The following is a 27,156-nucleotide window of genomic DNA, read 5'->3' as shown; positions in this document are numbered from 1 at the left end:
TGTCTCCCTTTTCTCAATTTAAGACCCGTCTGAAGATGATGGACCTACCTGGATAAGCCAGGATAATCTCCCTTTTGTAAGGTCAAGCAATTAGAAACCTTAATTTCATCTATAGCTTAATTTCCCCCCTGCCATTTAACAGAATATATTCCCAGGTTCCAGAAATTAAGGTATGGTCATCTTTGGGAGGCCATTATTCTGTATACTCTAGCACAACACAATTTTTCTTTGCCCTTAAAACAAATTTATTCCTTCATAAAGTGACAGAAAGAATAATTTGACCCAGAAAGCCTCTGAGTTCATTTGTGTATCAATTCATGCACTGATTCATGTTAAAATGTTTCTGAGTGCCTACTATCTGGCTGAAAACTAAACACGCCTGAGTTCTTCCTCTCCCTGAACTCCCAGTCTAGATTAGGAAAACTTTTAGGAACAAGAATTGCAGTAAATGAGAAGTTTCAGAACTCAGGTCCATTGATAGTTTACTCACAACACAATAGAGGAACACAAAGGACTTCTACTGACAGGATCGTGCAAACTTCTTAGAGAAAGAGGCAATTGAAAATGGTCTCAAGAGTGTGTAGATGTTTACCAGGTAGAGTGGGGTCCAGGAATGCAGAAAGAGAAGAATCTGTATAAATGCAGAGAGGCAAATAATACAGGATTATTTTCAGGGCATTACAAGTGGTGCCTATCTCTACAGCATATGAAGCAAAAAAAAAAAAAAAGGGAGATAAATTGGTGCTGGAAGGAGGCTGCGTTCAGGTTACAGGTGGCCTTGCATGTCAGTAAAGGGAACTGAAGCTTCATACAGAAGGACCAGGTTTCTTACCCTTTTCAGGGAAATAGCCCCTTTTAGAATCTGATGAAACCCTTGAATTTCTCTCCTCAAATATGTACAAATCTGCCTATAGAAATCTTTTACACACAATTTCAGGGGTTATAAACCCCTAATTTAATCTATAAATCTGTTTGGAGTCTGTGGACTCCAGGTTAAAAGATTGAAGGAAGTGAGGAGGGAGAAGGAGAGAAAATACTAGTGGAATTATTAGCAAACTGAAAAAATTTGTAATATAAGTGGATTTATGTTCATAAAAATTACTCTGGGGCTTCCCTGGTGGCACAGTGGTTGGGAGTCCGCCTGCCGATGCAGAGGACGTGGGTTCGTGCCCCGGTCTGGGAAGATCCCACATGCCACGGAGCGGCTGGGCCCGTGAGCCATGGCCGCTGGGCCTGCGCGTCGGGAGCCTGTGCTCCGCAACGGGAGAGGCCACGGCAGTGAGAGGCCCGCGTAACACACACACACAAAAAAATTACTCTGGTGTGTGAATGGAAGTGAGGAGAATGAATCACAAGACAGGAATAGGAGACCAATTCTCAGATGTCCAGATGAGAAATCAAGAGCAGTAAATTAGGGGCTTCCCTGGTGACTCAATGGTTAAGAATCCACCTGCCAACAGGGGACATGGGTTTGAGCCCTGGTCTGGGAATATCCCACATGCAGCAGAGCAACTAAACCCATGTGCCACAACTACTGAAGCCCGGGTGCCTAGAACTTGTGCTCCGCAACAAGAGAAGCCACCACAATGAGAAGTTCTCACACCGCAACGAAGAGTAGGCCCTGCTCACATCAACTAGAGAAAGTCCGCGCATGGCAAAGAAGACCCAATGCAGCCAATAAGTAAATTAATTAATTAATTAAAAAAAAGAAAAATAAATTATTTTTTAAAAAAAGAGCGGTAAATTAGCAGCATTCTGGCTATTTTGCCATAGTCTTAAGATAAATATTTAAAAAAAGGCTCTTAGTTATTTGTTACACCTTTTAAGAAATTGGACTATATGGAAAAAATAAAGAACTTGTAAAGAGGAATAATAGCAGTAAGTATTGAAATTCTTGAGTACTTTAACAATGTTAAGGTGGGTTCAGTATTTACAATAAATTCTAATAGGTAAAATATAGAGAGAAAAATTAGGGGATCAAGAAATATCAAAGTATGCACACATTTTTAAGAGAGTTTTACTGAGGTATAAACTACATACCATAAAATTCACCTGTTGTAAATGGTTAATTTAATGATTTTTAGCAATTTATAGAGTTCAGCAAGCATCACAAACAATCCAGGTTTGGAATCTTTCTATCATCCTCCTAAATTTATGCTGTACTCTGCTCCTCCCTCACAGTTACTTTGTGCTCCTACACCTAACCCTAAGTAACCACTAATGTACTTTGTCTCCATGTATTTGCCTTTATTTGTTGATTTATTGTTGTCGTACCTTCTTTTAATTCTTTTTTTTTTTTTTTTTTTTTTTTGCGGTATGCGGGCCTCTCACTGTTGTGGCCTCTCCCGTTGCGGAGCACAGGCTCCGGATGCGCAGGCCCAGTGGCGCAGTGGCCATGGCTCACAGGCCCAGCCGCGCCATGTGGGATCTTCCCGGACCGGGGCACGAACCCGTGTCCCCTGCATCGGCAGGTGGACTGTCAACCACTGCGCCACCAGGGAAGCCCCCCTTTAATTCTTTGAACATGGTTTCTTTTACTTCATTGAACATACTTATAATAGCTGTTTTGAAATCTTTGTCTGCTAAGTCTAACAACTGGGGACTCTCAGAGACAGTTTCTGTTCTTGGCTTATTTTTCCATAATATAGGTGACACACTTCTATTTCTTTGCAAATCTCATTATTTTTTTTTGTTGTTGTTGTTGCTGTTGAAAACTGGAGTTGTTAAATAATATTTTGTAGCAACTCTAAGTTCAGATCCCACCCCCCACCCCCAAAGGTTGTTGTTGCTGTTTTGTTTGTTACTTGTTTGGCTAAGTCTGTCTCTCCCATGCGTAACTTAGTTGTCAGCCAATGGTTAGAAAAAGGTTGTGCTCAAGTATGTGAAACCAGTAGTGGTATATGTGTGAATGAATGGTATATGTGTGGGTAGGGGAGTGTTATTCTGTCTTTGCTTCTACTCCACTGGAATCTTTCATGATTTCTCTGCACGTGTGTGCAGCCTCAGTTTTGACCAAGAGTGTGTGGCTAGTTTGAGGCCTCTTAGGTCTCTGCTTTGTGTGTATGCAGACTGAAGCCAGAATATGCTTCCTTCAGTCATAACCACAAGACGGTTACTTCTACCAATAATATTATTGAATGTGGTCATTGCTTACTCTTCCCATTTGAATGGGTTCCCTTTGACCACAGAAGCAAAGCAGCCAGTTCTCATGGACTGCCTAATGCTATCAGAACTTCCATGCCCATTGAGCTGGGAATGGGGATGGGAGAAGCCCTAGACAGAAAAAGCCATGGAATCCTACTGTCCTTACTTGAATTTAGCAGTTCTTCAAGCATAAATGCTTCTCTGATGGTTGCATGCTTTTGTTTGATATCCAGAGCATGGAAATGTTTGTTACATTTCTGTCCAGCTTTACAGATGATTTGGGGGGAGGGTTTCCATCTATCATCTCACTTGGCCATAGCTGGGAATCCCTTACCCATAAGTTTAGGCATTTTATCCACTACTTTACTTATTCATGCATGTGTAAAACCATTAGTATTTTATTTTATCTAAAAAAGCCATATTAATTTTGGATGAATTATACATATAAGACCTTTTATCTCTGCAAAATAATGTTATGCAGAGTTATGATTGCAAAATAGGCTGGTTTTCTTGTTTAGGTTGTAGCTTACTTTTTAAAGACTGCATTCATAGAATTTAACTTATTTTGTGTTAGCACAAATTAAATGGAAGTTTAAAAAATCTTTCTCTGAAACAAGCAAAAGTATATAACATGTATATTTCAAAATACAATTTTCTCATTAACTGATTCACTCATTTGATTACTTAGCAATTAAAAAAACATCTGCTCTGGAGAGTCAACTGTTAGATTAGTGATGTGGGGATAGATGCAAAGAGAAATCATATTTGGTCTCTGTCTTTCACCAGTGCTCTCTATTGAAGAGTTAAGAATTTTATTAAATAACATGCCACAAATACTTATTGAGTACTGACTATGTGCCAAGAATTGTGCTCAGAATTAAGAAATCATAATACAAAGAGGAATTATAATGATTCTCCAAATTCCAGATAAATTCTCAATTTACTATTTTTAGAATATAAAACATCACTTGAGCTATTCTAATTTTTGGTTCACCAGTGCTATACTGCACAAAGTTAAAAATACCTATTGTTTACTGAAAGCTTACTGTTTATCAAAAACAATGCCAAAAACTTTACTTGCATTAGGTCATAACAAATATATAGGTGTTAGTATTTTTTTTTTTTTTTTTTTTTTTTTTTTTTTTTGCGGTACACGGGCCTCTCACTGTTGTGGCCTGTCCCGTTGCGGGAGAGGCTCCAGACGCGCAGGCTCAGCGGCCATGGCTCACGGGCCCAGCTGCTCCGCAGCATGTGGGGTCTTCCTGGACCAGGGCATGAACCCGTGTCCCCTGCATCGGCAGGTGGACTCTCAACCACTGTGCCACCAGGGAAGCCAAGGTGTTAGTATTTTTATCTCCACTTTTCAGACGAGATATTGTGGCAGTACGTTGCCTACGATTACAGGTCTAGCAAATGGTTAGGTGACTCAGTTAAATTCAAAAAGATAATAAGTGGCTGAACTCAAAATTGAACAGAAGACCTAATTATAAGTCTTTGCTTTCCCTCCTTCTTTAATTAGATCCAATGGACATGACTTTGTGTAATACATAAACTTCAATAAACAATGGATATTAACCCAGTATCTCTTAAAATAGAACAGCAATCATCTAGTGGATGATATACCTCAATGTAAATTTAATTGAAAAATACTGTCTTTGGATCAATGTACAGATCCCAAGTTAATGGTTCCTACATCTCAGTGTAGTAACTGACATGGCTTCTGGTCCTTTTCAGATATGGCACACCATTTCTTATGTGGAGAGTATGATAAAATACTAATTTTGTGTTTACTCGATATAAATTATTTTAGAAGCTATTATTGTTAGCAATTTCTCCTTCACCTACCAGTCCCCACAAATCACCCATTAAGATCTCCGATAATACACTTTTGGAAAAGTGGAATTAACATTAATATGAAAAACAAGAAAAAGATCAGATTTGAAATAATGAGTTAAATTATGGAATACTAGAGCATTAAGTAAGACAGCTAAAGTGTAGAAGAGAAACATAGTCTTAGGTAAAAGAAGCTTTTAGAATCACTGAGGGTCCTACACCTGAGAAGAATATTGGAAAATTAGAGACTACAGACTCTGGGTGATGATGTGTCTGGGTCAGTTCATTAATTGTACGTAGGATTCTAGTGGGGAATGTTGATAATAAGGAGGTTGTGTACATGTGGGAACAGAGGGTATATGGGAAACCTCTGTACCTTCTGCTCCATTTTGCTGTGAATCTGAAATTACTCTAAAAAATAGAGCCTATTTTTTAAAAAGTTGAAGGTATTGAGAATTGTGCCTGGATGAGCAACGTGAACAATAGTCTTGAACTTGCTGTTTGAGCAATGTAGACTAGCATTTGATACACAAGAGGACATGCTAAGACCAGAATCAGGGAGCTAAATCAGAACGCTAGCTAGATCAAAGCAGACATTTATTACAAATCAGCAGAAGTTAATTTGTGCCTCCCTCCTTCCAAACACACATACTTTAAAATTTTTAATTCTAGTCCATTTCTGTATAGTTACTAGGGAGAAGAAACTTAAAAGAAACCGAACTAAAATGTGTTTGTGTTTTTCACAGAGACAACAGCGTAAGTAAGAAATTGGGAACAGTATTCTGATCTGTATTCATTTAAGCACAAGGATAATATAGGTGAGATAAAGGAATTTGGGGAGTCGGAAAAGAAAATATGTGTCTTAAATAACAGGATCTTTTGGAAAAATAGGAAGGAATTTGGAACAGGCTTGTAAGTATTGCTGCATTGAGTTGGAAAAATTCCATGAAAATGTCCTGTTCTTTGTAGGAAAGTCCTAATTTATCAGATACTGTCTCAATTCAAGACTTCTCACTTCCACATCTTCTCAAAATGTTCCCAATATATCATTTTTCAGAAATGGAAGAATTCTTTTGTTTAGTCTCATGGAGTTCTTCCTTTGAATCTTTTGGTTTCAGAAAATTAGGAATTCTAAACAGAAATTGTTGATGAAATCTACAACAGATGTAAAGAGGCTATAAAATTTGTGAACAAGGAACACCTCTTCTACGAACTTGAGTTGAGTTGCATACTAAATACCCTCTACCCCAAAGGCTAGATTCATTTTGTTTTCTGAATTTTAAACCCGGGAAGAAGAAAGAGCATGTCAGTTTCTTCTTTAGCTACAATAAAATTAATAATGCTTTCTTAGTTCAGCTTTCCAAGCCAGATACAAAGCAAGCTGAATGTAAAGCATTGTGGAGACATTGACAAGATGAAAGGAATTCCTACCATTTTCATCAAATCTTAAAGCAGAAGCACAGAGTAGTAGCCACGGGCAATCCTCACTTCTAAATAATAACATGTCAAGCTGCAGGTGTCCCTGGGGATTGAGGAATGTCTGTGGTTTATGTGCCTCTTTCTGTCTAGGGTTCCTCAACACATCTGTATATATTTTTGGAACAAATCAATGTTAGTTCCATTTTTAGTTTATATTACATGATAATTTGTAATAGTAATTTTTCTCCACACATTCTCCTCGACACTTTGGACTCCTGGGCTTGGTGTAGTCACTTTTTTTTGGATTCGTTTTTTGAATTGCGCCTCGCCTTTCTGCATCTGAGAGTCCATGAACAGAATCTAACAAAAGTCCGATCTCTGTGTGTCATCTCTCTGAGGAGCTATTTGTGATTGTAAAGGAATGTTTTCCTACCCTAATTCTTAGGTTCTCTCCATCAACTAATTAGGCTGACTTTGGACTCATATATATTTTTGATAAGAATGTCCCTGGTGAATGGGGGAGGTTCTGTTAAAAAGCTTTTACATATTGACGTTTGTTTGAATCAGTCTTTGGTTTTGTGTTTTTCAAACATGCTATGGAAATACTCTTTTTTTTTTTTTTTTTTGGTCCAACATATTTTACTAGTTTTACTATTCTACTGTGTAAATAAAATTGAAACCATTGAGGAGGGGGTGAGAAACGAATATGTCAAAGAATCACACCTACTAACAAGAAGTTACTGACATAGGAATTAAATTGGCAGGAGTGAAAACCTCATTACATATTATGTGTTCCATTTGATTTCATTTTGGTACCAATACCAACATTTTCAGATGTTAAAATATTTGGCAAGGATAAAGCTTCATTTCTTTCTATGAAACTAATACTAATATATTTTTTGTTGTTAACTGTATTTCCTTTGGAGAGCAAAAGTATTCTCTAGAAAATTATAAAAGGCTAAATAAGCCTGTAACAATTGCTTCTCTACCATATAATTTTTCTTTTGAGAGTTTCTTGTGAAATATAAATAAAATCAGTTTACTGAATAGCAAGTGTTGGGTCAAATGGCATTAAAACTTTGACCTCTTTATGAAATAGCAGATCTAATGTCAAGTTTTACTTAATTTCATGGGTTTACTCTGGAACAAATGGAGAACCATAAACCACACAGGATAAATATTAATTTATTTATTTCGTTGTGCTGGGTCTTAGTTGCTGCAGGTGGGCTCCTTTGTTGCAGCACGTGGGCTCCTTTGTTGCGGCAGGTGGGCTCCTTAGTTGAAGCAGCCATCCTCCTTAGTCATGGCCTGCAAACTCTTAGCTGCAGCATGCATGTGGATCTAGTTTCCTGACCAGGGATCGAACCTGAGCCCCCTGCATTGGGAGCGCAGTCTTAACCACTGCAACACCAGGGAGGTCCTCACACAGGATTCTTAAGTATCCATCTACTTCTCTGTCTTCTCATGAAAATTAAACATCAATTTTAAGTCATACGCCTTTTTTAAAGGGTATTTTTATTTTCTATCAATTGTATGGCATATGTAAGAAAAAAAAAGTAAAAAAAAAACCCTAGTTTTGTATTTTTCTTTATTTGAAAAAGAAACTGGAAATTCCCTGGTGGTCCAGTGGTTAGGGCTCCCTGCTCTCACTGCTGAGGGCCTGGGTTCCTTCCCTGTGAGGGCACTAAGATTCCCCCAAGCCGCACAGTGCGCCCCTGCACCAAAAAAGAAACTCCTTCAAGTTTTGTGGAATTGACAAGAAAATGTATCCCAACTCAAATCATAACTATTCCTTACAGTCCCCCCAAGCTCCAATACTTTGAACATGTTCAATATTTCCTTATTTATGCTGTTGAACCAGTGAGTGGAATGAAAAACTGCATATCTTTCAGAAGTATCCCAGGGTAACATATTTGTCTCTTTATGTGGGGAATGTAATTTTGCGTTTGCCAGTATCCCTTTATCCTAGCTATAAAACAGTATGAGGTATCTTCTCATCTCTGCTACTAGTGAAATGTGTGATAGGGGACTGATTATTTATCTTTTCTAAGTGTCACGTTCCTCTCTGTAAAATGTGTATGTGTGTGCTGAAGAGAGGGCAAGGTATTAATTCTGATACCAACTTTACATGGTCGTTAAAAGAATTAAATGAGACAATATGTAGAGAGAACTTATAACACAATGCCTAGCACATACTTTTAAAAGCCCTCAGAAAAGGTTAGCTAGCCACCAAATACAACACACTAATTTAAATCAAAGCTTATTTGGAGGATTTATCAAATACTTGAAAATTATAAAAAGTTCTTAGAAACTTTGTTCTTTGGAAACCTAAATTTCCTAACACAACGTTATGAACCTTGGGAAGGAAAACTCAACTATCAATGGTGTTATATGTTAAGATGATTGTATGTAGTCCAGCATTAAATCACACTCTCTAGCAACATTTTATGACATATATGCATGGACTGTATATATTTACTATTATATTTACGGTTTCTACTGCATTCTGTGTGAGCTATGTGTGTTAGTAGTAAATTTAACGACCTACCATCTGTTGCTGCTATTAGAGCCTAATGTAACAGTTCCTTGATATCGTAAAAATTTGTAGTCCTACCATATGCCAGATGCTGTATTAAGTACCATATTCTCGAATTCTCACTAAGTAAACGTATAATTACCTTATAAGTTTGGTAGTATAATTTACATTTTGCAGTAAAATAAATGGAAGCTCATAGATAGTAATTGATGTGCTCAGGGTTATGAAATTAATCAGTAGCAGAACTGGGATTCATATGGTCGTATTTGCTATTGCCCCGCCATCTGAATGAACCTTGGGCATAAGATAGGGGTAGGGAAACTAAGAAGAAACTCCGTGGTTTTACAATGGCAGTCTAATATGTTGAAATTACCTTTTTATAGTTAGGGATCAATGAATCTCCTGGTATGATTGTTCAACTTCCATCTATTTCTGGTCCTTCTTTCCCAGTCTTATCAGCCCTTAGCCTTTGAAGGTGTAGTCCATCTTTACCCCTCCTTCTCATAACCAGGCTTATTTGAGATGTAATTCTACTTCTTGAACTCTCATTCATTTTAATTATTTTATTTCTGCTTGTATCATTCATTGAAATGACTCTTGTTAATACCCTTTACTTCAAATTACCATCTCACATTCAGAAGAACATATCTGAGTTTAAATGAGGTGACGTTATCATAGGAAAACTTTAAATTCATTTTACTTTATGTATAAAAAAAGAATAAGCCAGTAATAAACTTGGAAAATTAAGTGTTAGTAACATTATTTCAATCAATATAATCCAATGAATGATATTCAGTTCAACATATTAGCTGCTGGATTTATAAGGAAAAAAACCTATTAAGGAAGATACAATCATATAGATAGACTCACATTTTCAATCGTGTGAGAGTACAAAAACGGAAGTTTGATTCTGGGGCAACAGATATCAAATACTATCGAATATAACTGATTCTCAATAAATATGGAACCAAAATAAAAGTCTTAATGAATAAATTAATGAGATGATAATATGTGGTATGAAAATACATTAAGTGCTAATCATTAATGCTTGACTGAACAATAAACAGCAATGAATAAATCTCTTTATTGTTTAGGAATATTACTTACTGGTTTAAATATACCTTTCTTTTATCCTTCCTTGGCCAGATCTTGAAAGATATAGAAGTTCTAATCCAAAATGATAGATGTGATCAGGCTGATACATGACCTGAAGAGAGAGGTAAAACTTAACTAGTTACCTAGACCACCCACAACCCAGAAAATAAAGGAAAAAGGCCTGGTAGGGTAGGCAGTCTTCACAACTTTGCTGTAATGGTATGAACCTTGTCGACTGTAACTCCTTTGTGACATGCTATGGCAGTTGCTAAATTTGTGAAAGTTATATCTATTTTATTTTCTTGGTTAGCTAAACATTTATAATTGTGTTTCTATTTATTCTGTTGTCAACCTTTTGCTTATAATTTAGTATTTCTCCATCCAAGTATTCAGTGCGCTAACGGTCATTTTCCATCCCCTCTACTCTAGTAGGAGTTAAGAGGAGGGGAGAGCCATGTTTTATTCACCTTTCTAACTGGCCTGACGTTCAGCACAGTCCTTTAACATGTGGAATTAGGTCAACAAAGCTTGTCGAATTAATGAATAAATAAGGACTTCGCTCACCTCTTGGTCTTTGCCTACTTAATTGTTCAGAGATTTCACTACTTTCTCCTTTGCATCTTGCCCATTATTGGCAGGTAATGTTTCTTGCTTAAATATTGGGAAGATTATTGGGCTTAGTACTTTTTTTTTTAAAGGTGGGTCATAGGCAATACCTTTGGGAATTACATTACAACTTAATTACATTAGGTTGTCTTCCCTCCCACATGGCCACACTGCCTTACACCCTGGGAAGCAGCAGATAACATGACTAAAATAGTTAAGAATGTTCAGAAGAAGTTTAATGCAATTCTCCCTTGTCCTGATCCTTCTTCCAAACAGATTTGAAAGTTTTAAATTTTGAAGAAAAATTATGGACAGGTGAAAATTTTGCATAACTTTGTTCTCCCAAAGCCACTGTTAACAGAATTAAAAATATGTCATATAAAATAGGCCTTAAAGAACTACTTATAGTATCAGTTTGATGAAGCAAATCCATTCCATGCTTTAAACTTTAGTAAATGGCTCTAAGGTCAGTATGTAACCTGATATGAAGCCAACTGAATGTCTTTAAATTAGGTGTCATATTTTATCCTGAATTACTTTAAAAGTATATGGGTTTTTTGAAATTACAGTTCAAATTTGAGCTTCTAAGGAAACTTGCCAAGAGAGAAAATTTTATTCCCTTGATTTTCTTAAAAAAAAGTAAAAATAATGGAGCTTATTAAATCTGAAACCTAGATTTTAACAAGTTGCTACCAACCTTCAAAGCGTTCTTTGAAACATAGTTTCTTTGTGGGAGGGAATCATTATTGACTCTAAAGTAGTGTTTGCTTAATCCACCATCCATCATTACCTTCTTCTTGACACTTATGTTAGTGTACCCTAATATTCCTTTGAGATCTAGCAAGGGATTAAAAGTGTATGCTTGACACCGGACATATATTTTTTCTTCTTCTTTAGGGAATAGAGATAGTAGACTTGGAAATGTATGTGACACACTCTTAAAGTTTAAAAAATATATTGCTGTCATTAAATACTAATATCAATTAAACCAGACTTTAACACACAAATTTATTTTTGCTAAAAGTTGACACTGTAGAATTATGTAGATTAATGTAAATAAGAGAATTACTTAGGGAAAACTGCAGCAGCTTGCACATGAAGTGTACTTAATGAAGCATTGATTTAAAAAAAAAAATCAGAGGGAAATTAAAGGGAGTCATTTCCTTAATGCATGTGTATAATGTTTCCTTGATTGAAATAAAGGTACAAATTACTGAGGAACTATTCAAAACTAAAATAAGCAAAACCATTACCATTTTATTCCAAACATTTGAGTAACCCTCGTGATGGGTCATTTCCCAGCTCACTGCTCAGATATCAGTTGGTGCCATGCTCCACTGGGGTTGTGCATAGTTTTCTTCTCAAAGTGTTTGTTAGGAGTTGGTGTTCATTACAAAGTTTATATATAGTAGAATCAGTCTCCCAAGTGCCTTACAATTACTTTTTAACGCAATATGCTACTTAAAAGAGGATTATTTTCCAACTTTAGTAACTTTTTCCCCATTAAGCATATTTATCTTTCGGCACACTAGCTATGGAGTGTTGGTTCTGGTGGTATTGCAGAAAGGACCAAATTGCTTCCTGCTGGCTAGGCAGCCATCCTAAAGTAACAATTTGGATCAACCTGACCCAGGCAGCATTAGTATTTCATTTAGTGTTATGAATTCTTTTGTTTTAAGTGTATTCCAGGAAAGTTAGTTGTTTATATCTACATTTGTATTTTTTTTAACCATTTATATTACAAGTCATACTTCATAGATGTTTAGCTTTGGGAGGGACCATGAAGGTCTCTTTGTTCATCTCCTTATTTTTTAATTCTTACTTATAAGACCATAATGCATGATTTCCTAGAAGTGCAATCATGTAGTAATACGATCCTTTGCAAACAGAATAATTTGTCCTGGATAATTCTAAGTTGACTTTTTGTTCATTAGCTTTTCATTTGTGTTTTATTATTTTTAATCAAGAATGTGTTCTGCAATATTGCAACATTAAACTGCTGCCCTGGACAGCCACTGCAGCGGTTCTGAAATTCATATTAATGATATTCCAATAATGATGATAGTAGTGATATGCATATAATGGTGATCAGTGAGTAGACAGTTATGTCAAATGATCTTCTTTGTATATAATTTTCTATCTTTCACAGTTTTTGAGGATAGGGATTTTGGACTCTTATTTTACTATCTTAAGCACAGTGTCTATAATAATGCCTGTCATACAGTGGGTGCTCACCATGTAATGTTAAATGAATGTTATTTTTATTTTCGATTCCTTTAACTTGTTTTTAATGAGCTGGAGTGATATATGGAAAATGTTAAGCATCTCCAGATAAGAGTAATCTTTAAATAAGAAAGGGAGGTGGAGGGAAGAGAATGAATATTTATTGAAAATCCACTCTGGGTTAAGTATCACACTAGGAACACCCTCCCCTCATTTAATATGCTCGTCTTTACTCTATGAAAGCTAATATTATCCCATTACACAGATAAAGTCATTTAAGCTTAGAAAAGCTATATGCCCAGGAAAATGCCAGGATTAAAAATACCAAGTCTCCCAATTCTAAATGTGTATTTGTTTCTATTGTTGTTGAAATTCTGCTGTGGTCAGAACTACATTTGCAGTAATCTATTTCCATTTACTATCGACTTGATGTCAATCTATGTAGAAGCTGACAGGTCCCACAATTTTTTGATGTAGAAAATTTTGTTTGACCTTAATAGGTATGGCAGACACTGTTGGTGTCCCACCCATTTTCCTCTGTGCTTACTGTTCCTGAGAGCTTCCAGTGTCAGCTTTGTGACTCTTTGCCTGAAGGTTTCTTTGGCCATCAGAACTCCCTAAGGGTAACATAGGGCAGGCGGGCAGTGGTAGGCAAGTAATGACCTTGGAAATAGCTCTCAATGACAGATAGGAATTAGTGGGTAAATAGCCACTAACAGCCCCTCCCGCTTCAATGGAGCAACAACTCTGCAGCATATTCCATATGATTTCCTAGAGCTCCCCAGATGCCCACAGCAGTCATCTACTCTATAATATAGACTTTATTGGCTATTTTCTTTTCTTTCTCATCTCCCCAATTTCTGGCCAGTTCTTCTTGGGATCACCTCTGAAATGAGCTGCATTCATTCAAATGCTTGTCTCGCATTCAGATTCGGGTGGAATACAATGTAAGATACAAAGATGAATTTTATTATCCCTCTCCACAAGTAAGGAGAGACTGAGATTTAGAAGAAATTGATACCCATTCATAGGGAATGAATGATCAAGTTTAACCTGAGTTTTCTGTCTCCCTGTGCATCTTACTTTCTGTGAAGCGTCTCCAGTTTCTTTTCATGGCCTGCCTAATATGGTGGGTGTGGTTGTCTGTTATCACAGCTTTGTAGTATTTCCTTCCTCTCCACGTGTACAAAAGCAGGGAGGCCAAATCAGTGTGTCAGTTTCTGCTTGGGATAAATGTAGTTTTTGGTTTGGGATGGCTTGGGACTTTACTTTCTACCTGAATCGAAATATTATACCTATAGCTAATACCAATTTGGGGATCTTAAATTTAGACTTTAAACAAAACAGGATTTTCCTGAGATTAGCATGCTAAAACTATGCTCAACTCTTAATAGACATTTCTTCTATCTGCTTTCACCAAGGGTAAGATACACAAATACACAGTTGAGTTGAATTGTAGGCAAAACTTTTCCTGTATTAAATACTGCATTGCAAGTCTGAAGGGACTAGGTTTATGCCGGTCATTGTTTTGTCACAGTTTGTGTCTTCTGACACCCTGTTTATACTGGCTGCAGTGCCCAGACTATTTCTGTCTGCATTGTCAGGCCTGAGAGAGGAGGCCTTTTGACTCTCCCTGAACATAACACAATACCCCACAATTACTACTATTACGAGATACGATGCTTTCGTTACCCTGTTTCCTTTCAAGGTTAGTCTTCTGTCTCTCTTTTTCTCTTGAATTTTCTCTCTCCTGCTTCTGAAAGCCTTGTGTGTTCTGTGTATTCCATGAGGTGTGCTACCTTGGCTGTCACTCTTCTGTGGCATGTCACCTTGAACCCTGTGGTCACTTACTCAAAATGCCACCAACATCCACAATTAGTCTGTACGCCTTCTGGTTTTTCACTGGTAGGTTTTTTTCTGTCTCTGCAGTTTATTTCCTTACACAACTTGCTCTCGAATCAAGTCATTCAAAATTTATTTGGATTTTTACATGGAACATTAGTTGATGCTGTTCATCAATTTGTTTTCTTTCTCATGTATGAGATTATAAATTCCACGAAGACAGATACATGATGCTGTGTTTCTTGTTTCTTAGTATATCCCCAGGTCTCAGCACATATCCTACCATAAGGTAGTTATTTGAATATTGGTTGAATAAAAAGGTCTCTCGCCCAGGGAAGGTATTGGAGATCTCCCTTTTAGGAACTAATGCCATTGGTATTTGAGCATAAGAGATCTGGCTGCCGGGAAGACAGGAGACGAAGAGGACAAAGCAAGATCTCCATTGCAGTTCACTGAAGAAAACTTTTATCATTTACTTTTTATAATATGAAATTATTTTTGCAAAGAAAAAACAATACTGCCTACTCTACAAGGTGGTTGTCTATAGTTTCATTGAGAAAACAAGAATTTATGAAGGCATTCCACAGAAAAAGAGCTATGATTTTTTTCCAGTGCGTTTTTCTCTGAAGTTAATGTGACTAGTATATTGAACAAACATAATTTGTGCTGCGTGATTATAAAATGATTTGTTGTCTTGTAAGTGGACATGGTTCAATGGGCTAGTTTATCCCTTTTATCAGTAAACCATCCTGGACTTTTTAAAGGAAGCTCATTTCTCATGGTAAAATTGAATTAAAACATAAAGGCTGCCTCACAAGCCAATTGTTGGCTAAAATTTATCTGGTGAATTTAACTAAAGCAAGAGGTCAGAACAATTCTGTTTCCATAATAAACCATAATACTAGCTAACATGTTTGGGTGCTTTCTAAGTGCCTAGTACTATGCTGTTTTATATAAATTATTATTTGAGAAGAACATTATTGAGTGATGTTATATACCAAGGGCCATTCTGTACCTTACATGTATTAACCAATTCAATCTTCACGACAATGCTGTGAGGTAGATATTATTATTATCATCCTGATTTTAGAGACAAGGGAACTGACGAACAGAGATTAAGCAACTTACGTGTCAATCACATAGCTATGAGAGTCCAAGCAAGGATCTTTCCTGTATCTCATGATCCAACTTAGGACTCAAAATATCTTGTTGAAATATCTTTTTCTGTCAGTTCTACTCTCAAGATTATCAAGTTCTCAAGGGAATTGACTAAGTATTATTTAATTTTCAATTCCAAGTACCTAGTGCATGGTAGATTGAGATTGAATTGAACTTTCAACCTTGGACTTTGAAATTCTAATATTAAAAGAATTCCTATTTATATAAAAATTTTAAAAAACTGATTATTAAATATCCTTCCAAAATGCTGGTTGAATAAATTATTCGGCAAAAATATAAGCAGCAGTGAGAATACTAGCTGGTTTGTGTTTTAAAACCCTAAATAATGTTAAGAATTTGCTCTTTCTTAAACAATTATCAGTGATTAATATTTTGTTAGATCACTACAAAGATCCATTTTAGGCAAAATAATGGAGCTTCCATTTCTACTGTTGTTGTTTTGTCTTTATTTTTGAGCAGAATTGGTCCATGTCTTTCCTAAGATTTGTACGTGATCCAGAGCCCTTGGCTTCTTGGGATTCTTCCTAAAACTACAAACTTTTCAAGAATAACTTGAACACTACAACTTTTTCTGATACTAATGATAACTACAGCAGGAAACAAAAATTTTAGTTTGTGCTCGGTCAATTATTCATCTAGTCCCAAATCAAAAGTGTTATGTTTATATAAGAAATCCAGCCTTTATTAAAAGTCATTAGTATAGAAAAAAGGTTTACATTTCAGAGCCCAACCTTGGACTTACTAAATTCTTTCTTATGGTAAGTCTTCTAATTATAGCAGAATGCCTTAATAAATACTTTGGCTTTGAGAATATAAGTGGATTGTAAAGTAAAATACACTAATTCTACTTTGAACATTAATTGGATTTTGGACTCTAGCTTTAACATATTATTTGGGAGTTAATATTTATAAACATTTCTCACCCCCCTCTTCATTCTGCCCTTACCTCCAAGCAAGAAAACATAGTGGTCATGTTTATATATTTATACAGATATCTACTTATACGATAAATAACTGATGTTACATAATCCATTCTACTGTTATATATTCTGAAGCTTTAATTGCAAGAACCTCTTGGCTAAAGGGAGCCCATCACACATCAGAGACAAATACAAAGGAGGGCTGTTTTCTTTTCTTGTAAGACACCACTAAACTTCACATTTATAAATGTTCTAGATTCCCTAAATAATCCCTAAATGTGCTAAGCTGAGTTATAATTGTCACAAAAACTGTATTCTATTTTTAAGCTTATATATACAGAAATTTATACATTGTCTTATAATAAACAGAAGCTCAGAGTAAGAGCAACTTCTAATATGTCTTAGAATAAATCAAAAGTGACTTTAGAGATTGTTAGTGAAATAGCCCCATGTTTCAAATGAGAACTAAAATCCGGAACAATATATCTTCACAAGGTGTGAGATCCCACTCGTAACAAAGCTGACCCTGATTCATAGGCATCACGGTTTAGAATATAAATTAGAATGGATAACCAGGGGCTCGGACGGATCAATGTTCTTTGAGTCAACTAATCTATCAGGTTCCGGTGCTCATCTTTTAAATGCTAAAATTGCAAATCACCATGAAGACAGAAAAACATTTTTCTCCAAGAAGAAAAAATACACATAAATCTTCTGCTGGAATGGGATCTCCTTTGGTTTAAGTGGAAAAAATGCCTGACAAAAGTGATAATAGCCCAAAGAAAATGGAGTGAGTTTTTCAGTGGAGTAATGCTAAGATTACACAGAAAAGAGCAATTCATTAGCTTAGGGCTGGCTGCAGTTGGGACCAGAATTGGCAACTTCCTTTGCACTGTTATTTGAGGGGAACATCAAGATCCTATTTTGCTAGAAACATGCTCAACCGGCCTCTGTGTTTCCTGAAGTTACTTTTGTCCTTCTTTTTAAGAATCAGGACATTGCTAACAAGTAGTTAGCAAATACATCACATTCATGGCTAAAACTCTTGCTACCAAGAGTAGCAAAATGCGACCTCAGCTAACTGAGAAAGAAAAGAGTATGGGCTCATATCCAGGTCCCATGACACGGGGATGGGAGGATGTAGTAGCGGAGACATTGATCACTAGAGGAAGCTGCAAGAAACCACCTAAAAGAGATATAGAGGAAGGCACAACACAAAAGTTGCCTATGTCAAATTGCATTGAGTCAATTCAAGACAACACTGATTGCAGTTACTTTGGAATTCCACATATTTAAATAAGGCCTTGTGTTACAAACTTTCGTTGAAGGTTCTACTTTTCATTCACAGTACTTACCATGGCTTCTAATGATGTATCTGTAACTTTTAAAAAATTGTTGCCCCCCAAAATAATACACACACATACCCCATATACCAATACCTGCACGTACATGACCTCTTTGGGTCTTGAGGACAAAAGATCTGATTACTTCTTTACGACTTTATCACCAGCCTCTAACTTGGGGCTCGACACATCAAAGTTGCTCAGTGAATATTAAATGAATGAATGAATAAGGGTAATCCTAAATTGTGTTTAAGAAACTTGGCTAGTCTGTGAGGCCTTTGTTTATGGTAGATGTTATCTACCATCACTTAAACGATTTAATCCTGACAGGTAAAATGCAGCATCCACTGTGGAAGAAATAGGGTAATAGACAAGCTGTAGTAAACTTTAGGCCCACTTTTAAATGCCATGGGCTTAAATGTAAACAATTACTAAGGGCTAAAGTATCAATAGCGGGTCATGTGTTGGATAAGTTTAACTATGTAAATCATAAATAATTATTGCTTGTGAGATACCACGGCTTTTATGAAAACAAGATTCTCTAAGTCAAAGGAGTCATTTTTAAATCACTTTAAATATGCTTGTGTGAGCCATCCACAGTGGCCACTGGGTCAGAGTCCAGAACTACTGAGGTGCTGGCTCAAGCTCTAAGGGCTACTTCAAACTCTCTCACGTGCTCTTGATTAAAATTGTATATATATGTTGAAAGCCAGCAACATGTGGAAAAGAAACTTCTGCTCAATGATTATTTGCTTTGGGCAGAAAATGAACACTGCAGCTGAATTCTTGCTACATCTTTTTTTTTCTCATTTTGACTACTGCTTTTGAGAATGAAGACCTTGGATTGTTAAAGAGTGTTGTGGAAATTTAAACTTGACTTCTCTCTACTTTAAAATTCAAGGGGCTCTCCATAGTTCCCTTGCTTTCCTCCCATGTTAGGAACCCTTTGACCTATGAGAGGATTGCATTTTATTTTGGAGAAGGGACCTCCTTAGGTCTCACTCCACCTACGAAGAGAAACATTCTCTTCTGTCTCCTGCCACTAGAGCAATGAAAACATAATTTCCTTTTGCCATCCAAGTCAGTATTCCACAAAAGTGAGCATAGCAATGGCTGATACAATGAATGAACGTGAGTCAAATTTAAGCTTTGACTTCTGGGCTGCAGGATCTGAACTTGCCACCCTTATTATTGAAGATGCTTTTTTTTTTTTTTTCCCACCAAGACTCATGTTTTATATCCATCCATATACATTGTTTTTCCTTAGGAAGCTTAGAAAGCCAGCCTGGTTGAATCTGTACTAAATGACCTTGGCTGACAAATGTTTTGCAACTTCAAGGTCACTGTCATTTCTGCACAGGAATTTTAGCGCATCGCTATGACATTGGGTTGAATTTTAAAAAGCAAGCAAGCAACGACCACCGCCACCACAGACCAACTGTGGGTGCATTTAAACTTCAGTTCCTTAAGTTAACTTTTGAAAGCCTTTAAACCTTTTTATATGGACAAAACAAGCAGTAATAGGAGTATTTAAATAAGCAGTTAATTTGATAGTGAATAAAAACACACAGCATAATGTTAACCAAATGTCTTGCTGCTTAACATACAAAGCAAACCTCTCCACATTCCGCCCTAGGGATGTCAGATGGTGCCTTGTTATACCATAGTGATAAATGGCCTTGAAAACTAGCAAAATGTCCTTCAGTTGCAAAAAAGGGCCACAGTAGTTAGTGGATGAATAACTCTGAGATAAGGGCCATCAAGGTGGTCAACATTGGGCCGATGTTTGTATCTAGATAGAATTTCTTAACTGCATTTAAGTATTTATTTTCTTTTATTTGTTCTCGGTATATTTTTGGTGTCCCTTAAGACTAAAAGTCCTCAGTAAATTATAGACGGATTCCTAAATTTGTGTTAATATCAGGAATAAAGGTGATATTAATTTTAATATAATTATAAATTAAGATTTTTATTTTAATGCTATCTTCTATTATGTGTAAAGAAGCCTGTTTTTTTTTTTTTCAGGCTGTTCAAGGAAAGAACAAGAAATAGGGTTTGAAACAGAAGCCACAATTACTCGTAAATAAATATCTAAGCAGCTGGTAGCTGTATTTTATTTTCAGTCTAAAGAGGAGCCAGGTGGTGTTTTAGGATTTGTCACTTTTAATGTCCTTTAAAAAAATAGACAGTGAGTTGTTCCAGCCATCCTCTTAATATATTCCAGTGCTATAAATCGTCTTCTAGCATATAAAACTATTCACTTAGCTTAATTCAATTATGCTTCTGTAGTTGAAGGTTTTTGAATCCTTCTGCATAAGTAAATGTTTTGCCACTGATATGGTTCCATTTGTTTTCATAACCACTCTGATACAAGATACTTTCCATCATAAAATGCTTAGGTTATAATTAAATTTCCCACTGGTTATTGAATAATCATGATGTGACCGTCTTGAAATAGAAGTTTAAGACATTTCTGAAGGGTACATATATATGAAGGAATAAGATTGATGTGCCATATTGGCTTTTATCTGACAATATACTGCCTCTCAATCTCTTAGTAGCTTTCAACATGGGAGTGAGTAAAATAACTGCAAAATAATTCATGTCAGTCACGACAGATTTAGTTTGGGGACTTAGCTATGTATTTATAGATAGCAGTGTGGACCAGGTAATGTGTACATAAGTGTGTTAGACTTTCCTAGCCAGTTTTTTAGATCAGAATAGAATTTATCAATCATTTGTCACCCACATACCCTGAGGAATGTTGATAGAATCCCCAAGAGAAAATTTTTACATGGTCTGTTAGATGTTTTATAGAAAAAAGGCAGTGCTATACGTAGTTGGGTTCCTAACATTATTTGCCATTGATAAATGTCTGGAAGGCTCACAGGAAAATAAATAAAATAAATATGTATCTAATAGTCTATGTATGTTATTATTACTAAAGAAGGTAAGATAATTTTTCTTCAAATGTGGATCCTCTTTTGTGAATTATTACATATAAGAGTTTACTTCTTTATAGTTATTTGGCAAATGGAAGAATCCTGGCTCTTGTATTTGCATATTGTGTGAATCACTATAAATAGACATAATTTAAAAAAGAGGAAATCAGGGATCACAAAACGAAAGCATCTGGAAAATTGACAGCATGAAAAGCCAGAGGTTTATATAACAAAGGTTTATACAAAGACTGAAGGAAGATAACAGAAAGTAAATCTGGCTTAGAATCGTAGCTTGTGATATTTGGGAGACTGAAACAGAAACATAGACGGAGTTGGTGGAAGATGCAAAGTGGGGAAAGCAAGAATCTGTGTATTTGAATCATAACAATCGGTAAAGCCATTAAACTTCTTGGCAGACGTGGTAGACATCAGTCGTGGAATACAATTTGTGTTATCTATTGAAAAAGCAAAACTATATATAGCTTATTAAAATCACATACAAGGGGAATCTTGAAATTTTGTTTTAAGTAAGATGTGGTAAAATGTGAGGAAATAAAGTGGAATTGAATATATCAATTTAAGGTAAGTAAAATGTTATTGATCTTGACCTTGATTAGGTGTGCCAGTGTTTTTGTTTTGTCTTAAAGAATAAATAACTTTTGTGGTGGGTGTAATGATGACTGGCCACTTATCATGCTGCCACACATTTATAAAGTATATAAAGAAGCAGATTTAGTAATTGAGGATGTACTGTCTTGAAGAGTGATTTTTTTGGACTTCTGAGTTTTGCATGAATTCTCTGCAACTGGGAGATACTTGTTTAATTATTCTTGCACCTGACCTCTAGCAGTTTATGTTCCAAGAGTAAGTGAATTTGGACACAATATATGCTATGCTCTCAGTTTTTGTGGTAGGCAGCGTGTGTTTGATGGAGTCCCAGGTAGCTTCAGGCTTAAAGAATTGGCATAATGAGAAAGACCAGGAGTCTTAAACCTGGTTTATGAATGCACAGTTTCATTATGTATAGCCCACCAAATTAAATTTTCCCAAAAATCAACAAAATACCACAGTGAATGGGAAATATGGCACTCATTCTGGCAATACTATGGAAATGTTTTATATGAAAGCCAATCCATACCATATGTAAAAGAAATAGATTAATGTTATAACATGTGGCAAACATAAGAAACTCTCTGGAATTCCAAGGAGCTTTTTAGGAGTTTCAGTGAACCAGATTTTAAGAAGCATTTTCTTCTGTCTTACTGTCTACAGAAGTGTTACAATCATTATACTACAGAGACTTAGGAAAAAACCTAAAGAATATGTGATCCACTTTTTTCATTTTTTCATATTTAGAAACTGAAGAAGCAATATAATTTACGGTATGTTTAAGTTAGATTTTAATTTCTCCCTGAAAATATCGAAGAAATATCTCCCTTACGTGTGAGTCCTGTGGGTATAACTTGACACTTGCATTATCACAGTCTCAGTTGAAACTTAGATTTTGTGGGTAACTCAGGCAAGACTGTGCCTGTCTAATGAACTGTGGAACAGGTCGTTTGCTTTTTAAAAAAAATTTACAAACTATTATGGACTTGTACTTTTTAAAAACACAATAAAATTAATCACCAGATAAATGACCAAGTACATAAATTTAAGGGCACTGTTACATTCTTATTTATAAATGCGTCTAAAATCTTGCTCTCAATGTGACTTATGTCATCACAGATCGGAAAACGTTTGTGGACCACATACTCTAATTTGAACGCCATTGAGTTAAGAAAATGGAATACCAAGAAATGTCTTGGAAAAGAATTTTTTTGTAATCTTTTTCTGAAGATACCCAATACATAAGAAAATTCGAGACTTTTGTCAAATACTCTACACAGGCATCATACCTCTGTCGTTTTATATACTCGTACAAATATAACTGATAATTCGTGCTATTATTGCCATTCTAAGCCTCAGTTTGTCATTGTTAAATGGCCACAATGATTTTACTGAGCCCAAAAAGATTTTATGAGGATTGAATGAGGTAATCCGTGCACAGAGTTCAGTGCAGTGAATAGTAAATGGTAGCTATTACTATTATTGTTGAATATGTTGCTTGTGGTTTCTGTCTCTTCCTGTCTCATCCTCAGTTACTTTCTTAGTACTTCTAAGAATATCTGACAGTAAGCATTACTCTTGCCATGTATTTATTTGAAGAGTAGCATTTTAACAAATGTCTGGTCAGTATTTGTTTCCATCGAGAATTCCAAGTTCTCCATGCAGTCCAAATCTCTGTCTACTAGAGATTCACACTATTGCTAAAGGATCTTGAGTTCTTTGGGGCTCAGCTTTTTGAATGACTCAGTTGTGGGTATCAGATTTAGCAGCATTCCTTCCAGAACATGGAGATGGGTGACACTCTCTGTGATCTATTTCTTCAACCAAGCGTATGCTGCAACACAATTATAAAAATTTCTTTGGGGCCTTCCCTGGTGGCGCAGTGGTTGGGAGTCCGCCTGCCGATGCAGGAGACGTGGGTTCGTGCCCCGGTCCGGGAAGATCCCACATGCCGCGGAGCGGCTGGGCCCGTGAGCCATGGCCGCTGAGCCTGCGGGTCTGGAGCCTGTGCTCTGCAACAGGAGAGGCCACAGCAGTGAGAGGCCCGTGTACCGCCAAAAAACAAAAAATTTCTTTGAAACTATGAGAATTCACACTACATCAAAGGCCTGAGGGGCATTTAAGGCCAATTGTTCAGATATGACTGTGTAGTTTCATACTGATATGCTTCTCTAATGCTATGCTAAGCTGTGTTGAGTTAACGCTTGAGATCATTCTTCTTTAAAAGAGCCAGTTAAGACCTTGGTTGCCACTTAAAGGATCAGCAGGACCGCTGCCACAGGCTATCCTACAGTAGATTATTTCAGATCAGTCCAGTGAGAAAGGTTAGCAAGTCATGGGAAAACCCTTCAGTGAGCGTCAAAAGTACTTGTAAACCTACTGCTGAGAAAACTGAATCCCACAGGTAACCATCACCACTGATGGAGCCATCACCACTGACTGCTGATGGATCCTATCAGAAAGCTGCCAATGCTAAGTGAAACTGGAAGCAGTACCACTGAAGATTCTCCTCCCCTGTGCTCTCACATGACTGTCCTTGTCAACACTTACCCCATAGCCTTGTGATCCCTGCAGAACTTCTCAGATCTGGGGCTTCAGGTGCTTCATTTCTATATCACCAGCACTTAGGCTAGAGGCTAAAACATACAAGACAAATGAACATTTAATTAGGGAGAGAAGGAAGGAAGAAAGGAGGGAAGGAAAGGAGAAAGGAATTGAAAGAAAGAAGTAAATTAGTACATTGGGAGACATTACTGAGATTAGAAAATAGTCTCCAGGTTGGAAGAATTTGAAGGTCAAAGAATCCTTGTCCTGTCATTGTGGGTTACTCTCAAGGGTATTGTGTGTGGAGTGTGGGCTGGGCTACAGGTTGCTGAAGATGATTGGCTGAAATGGAGAAAAAAATAGTACATGTTGACTTTTCAAATAAGTATGTCAATGTGAAGAAGAAATATTACTAGTGAATCTCATTGTGTTGGAAATCCAGAAATTTTTGGAAAAATACAGAAAATGTAAACTGTATTTTTTCTCATATTCTTGGTAAATGGCTTGACTTGGGAAGTTTTAAAGAAACATTTTGAAGGTTTTGAAAGAACAAACCAAGATTAGATATCAAAGACGAGTTGTCTTTTGTTCTTATAGAAGAGAAGTATTGTGGCACTAAGTTGTCAAGGCTGTTTTATAGCAAAAAAAAGATTGAGGCTCATACTCTATAAATTTCTGTGTGGCTCCGAAGTATGGGAAGATCAAAGAGAATTCATACTTGTAAGAGAAACCAACAAAAATAAAAGGATGCAGTAAAACAGTGATAAACATAGAATTTATTTTAAAGTTCAGCCAAGGTACATGTATGTCACTCTTAGAACCTAAAGGAACTGAATTCTTCAACAATATTTCCAAGATACTTCAGAGCATTACAAAGTACGGGCTTCACTAAAACAAACATATTCTGAATTCACGATACTGATAGTGTTGTGATAACACACAAAAGGCTCTTTAGAGCATGTAGGATGCAAAGGAAACTTTTAGGGCTCTCAGCAAGCCCAGGCAGAGTCACTGGAAAAGTTGTAAAATTGTGTTGAGTAGTGCCTTAACTCACATCCCAGTTGACTTGATGGCTGATTGTGACCAGGAGCTATTTATCAGGAGAAAGCAAGACAGACAACGAGTAATGTATCTAAGGAAAGGATGGAGCTTGTAAAATGTTGGTTTTGCAGGGAAGTAAAGTCTGTTGGTGTCAAATGTGTTGGCTGAGAAAGCATGTAATTCTGATTTTTACCCTGTAAGAGAGAGCCTTGAGAAAGACTGTGACATATATACCTTTTTCAGATTATAAGACAATATTAATTGCTCATTAATCGAAGTATTATACTTAATCGAAAGAGACATACGCCACATTTTAATTCATTTCAATCAAATGTAGAAGGGGTTGATGCGAAGAACTAACCATGGTTCCCTAACACTCCTTTTTTACTTTTTTAAATATTTATTTATTTTTTGCTGCACTGGGTCTTTGTTGCTGTGCTCCGGCTTTCTCCAGTTGCGGTGAGCGGGGGCTACTCCTCCTTGTGGTGCACAGTCTTCTCATTGCAGTGGCTTCTTTTGTTGCAGAGCACGTGCTCTAGGGGAGCAGACTTCAGTAGTTGTGGCACGTGGGCTCAGTAGTTGTGGTGCACGGGCTCAGTTGCTCCACAGCATGTGGATCTTCCCAGACCAGGGCTCAAACCTGTGTCCCCTGCATTGCCAGGTGGATTCTTAACCACTGCGCCACCAGGGAAGCCCCCCTAACACTCCTTTTAAAAATAAATTTGCTGATTGCAGAGGGAGGACACACGAACAAAATAGCTGAATACATTTCTCAGGATGTACTTTTTTTAAGACTATTGTTACAATTAAATTTCGTGCATTCAAGCAATATTTTTAAAAACAGATGGTTTAAGGTCATAGTTATATATATATAAATAATTGGGTTTTAATCCTTCATTCCACTTACTCCTCTTTTGAGTTCCTTTTCTCTTCCATTCTCTACACATAAGCTCTTTCCTTATACAATTGCACTACCAACATCTGTTTTCCAAAATATTTCTCTTCATTCTCTTTGCTCTCAGCCAATTCATCTTATGGGACTCTAGCATCTTGGCCCTGTGTCTCACAGGACCTAGTGTGGCAGAGAACTTTCACGTCCACCCAGTTCCATTTCTGAGTCTGATAGTTAAAAAGAGATATTTTTTTTTTGCTCTTAACAATTCTGACCAAAGTAAAATGTCCCCTTGTTATCTTATCTACATTCCTACTCTCTACTTATACTACCATGGTTTGCACATGGTAAATGTTAGATAAATTTTGTAGAATGTTAACAGGATTGGCTATTTTTTCATTTTGTTTTGTTTGTTTTCGCTCTCTATCAGACAGTATCTTCCTTCCTGAGACCTCCATGACTGTAAGTGGAAATTGGGGCTATCTTTCTATATTTTTTAATCAGACGATCTGGTCACAGTCCATATCTCTCTCTTCAAACCCCACTTTTCAGGCACTTTAGCCCTTCTTTATTCACCTCTACTCTCTGGAGTCATGTATCTCATGTTCTTCCTTATTACACTGCGTGTGCTATACCATCAGGATTTCTCTCTTGGTTGAAGAGGAAGTAATAAATTGCTTCACTGAAAGTAACTAATGACAATTATCAGCCCCCTCTGAAGTCTCTTGCTTTTGCTTCCCCTAGGTCCTCCCAACTAGATAGATCCATTGATATGTCTCCTATCAATAAGCTGGAGCTTAATCATGCTCTATCTCCCAGACTGTCCTGTTTAAGTCAGGAATTGTTTTCAATTGTCTGTGTCCAGCAACTGAAAGCTAACATTTGTTGAGTACCATCAAAAACTCCTCACTGAGGCTTAAAAGGTAGGTTTTACTATTTTGTGTAGACAGATGGAGATATGAGACTTAGATTTTTTTTTTTTTTTTTT

The sequence above is a fragment of the Neophocaena asiaeorientalis genome, unplaced genomic scaffold (assembly GCF_003031525.2).
Source record: "Neophocaena asiaeorientalis asiaeorientalis breed wild unplaced genomic scaffold, Neophocaena_asiaeorientalis_V1.1 scaffold89, whole genome shotgun sequence".
NCBI classification, from domain to species: domain Eukaryota; kingdom Metazoa; phylum Chordata; class Mammalia; order Artiodactyla; family Phocoenidae; genus Neophocaena; species Neophocaena asiaeorientalis.
The sequence above is the reverse complement of the archived record's forward strand: the minus strand, read 5'-3'. Positions refer to the sequence as shown.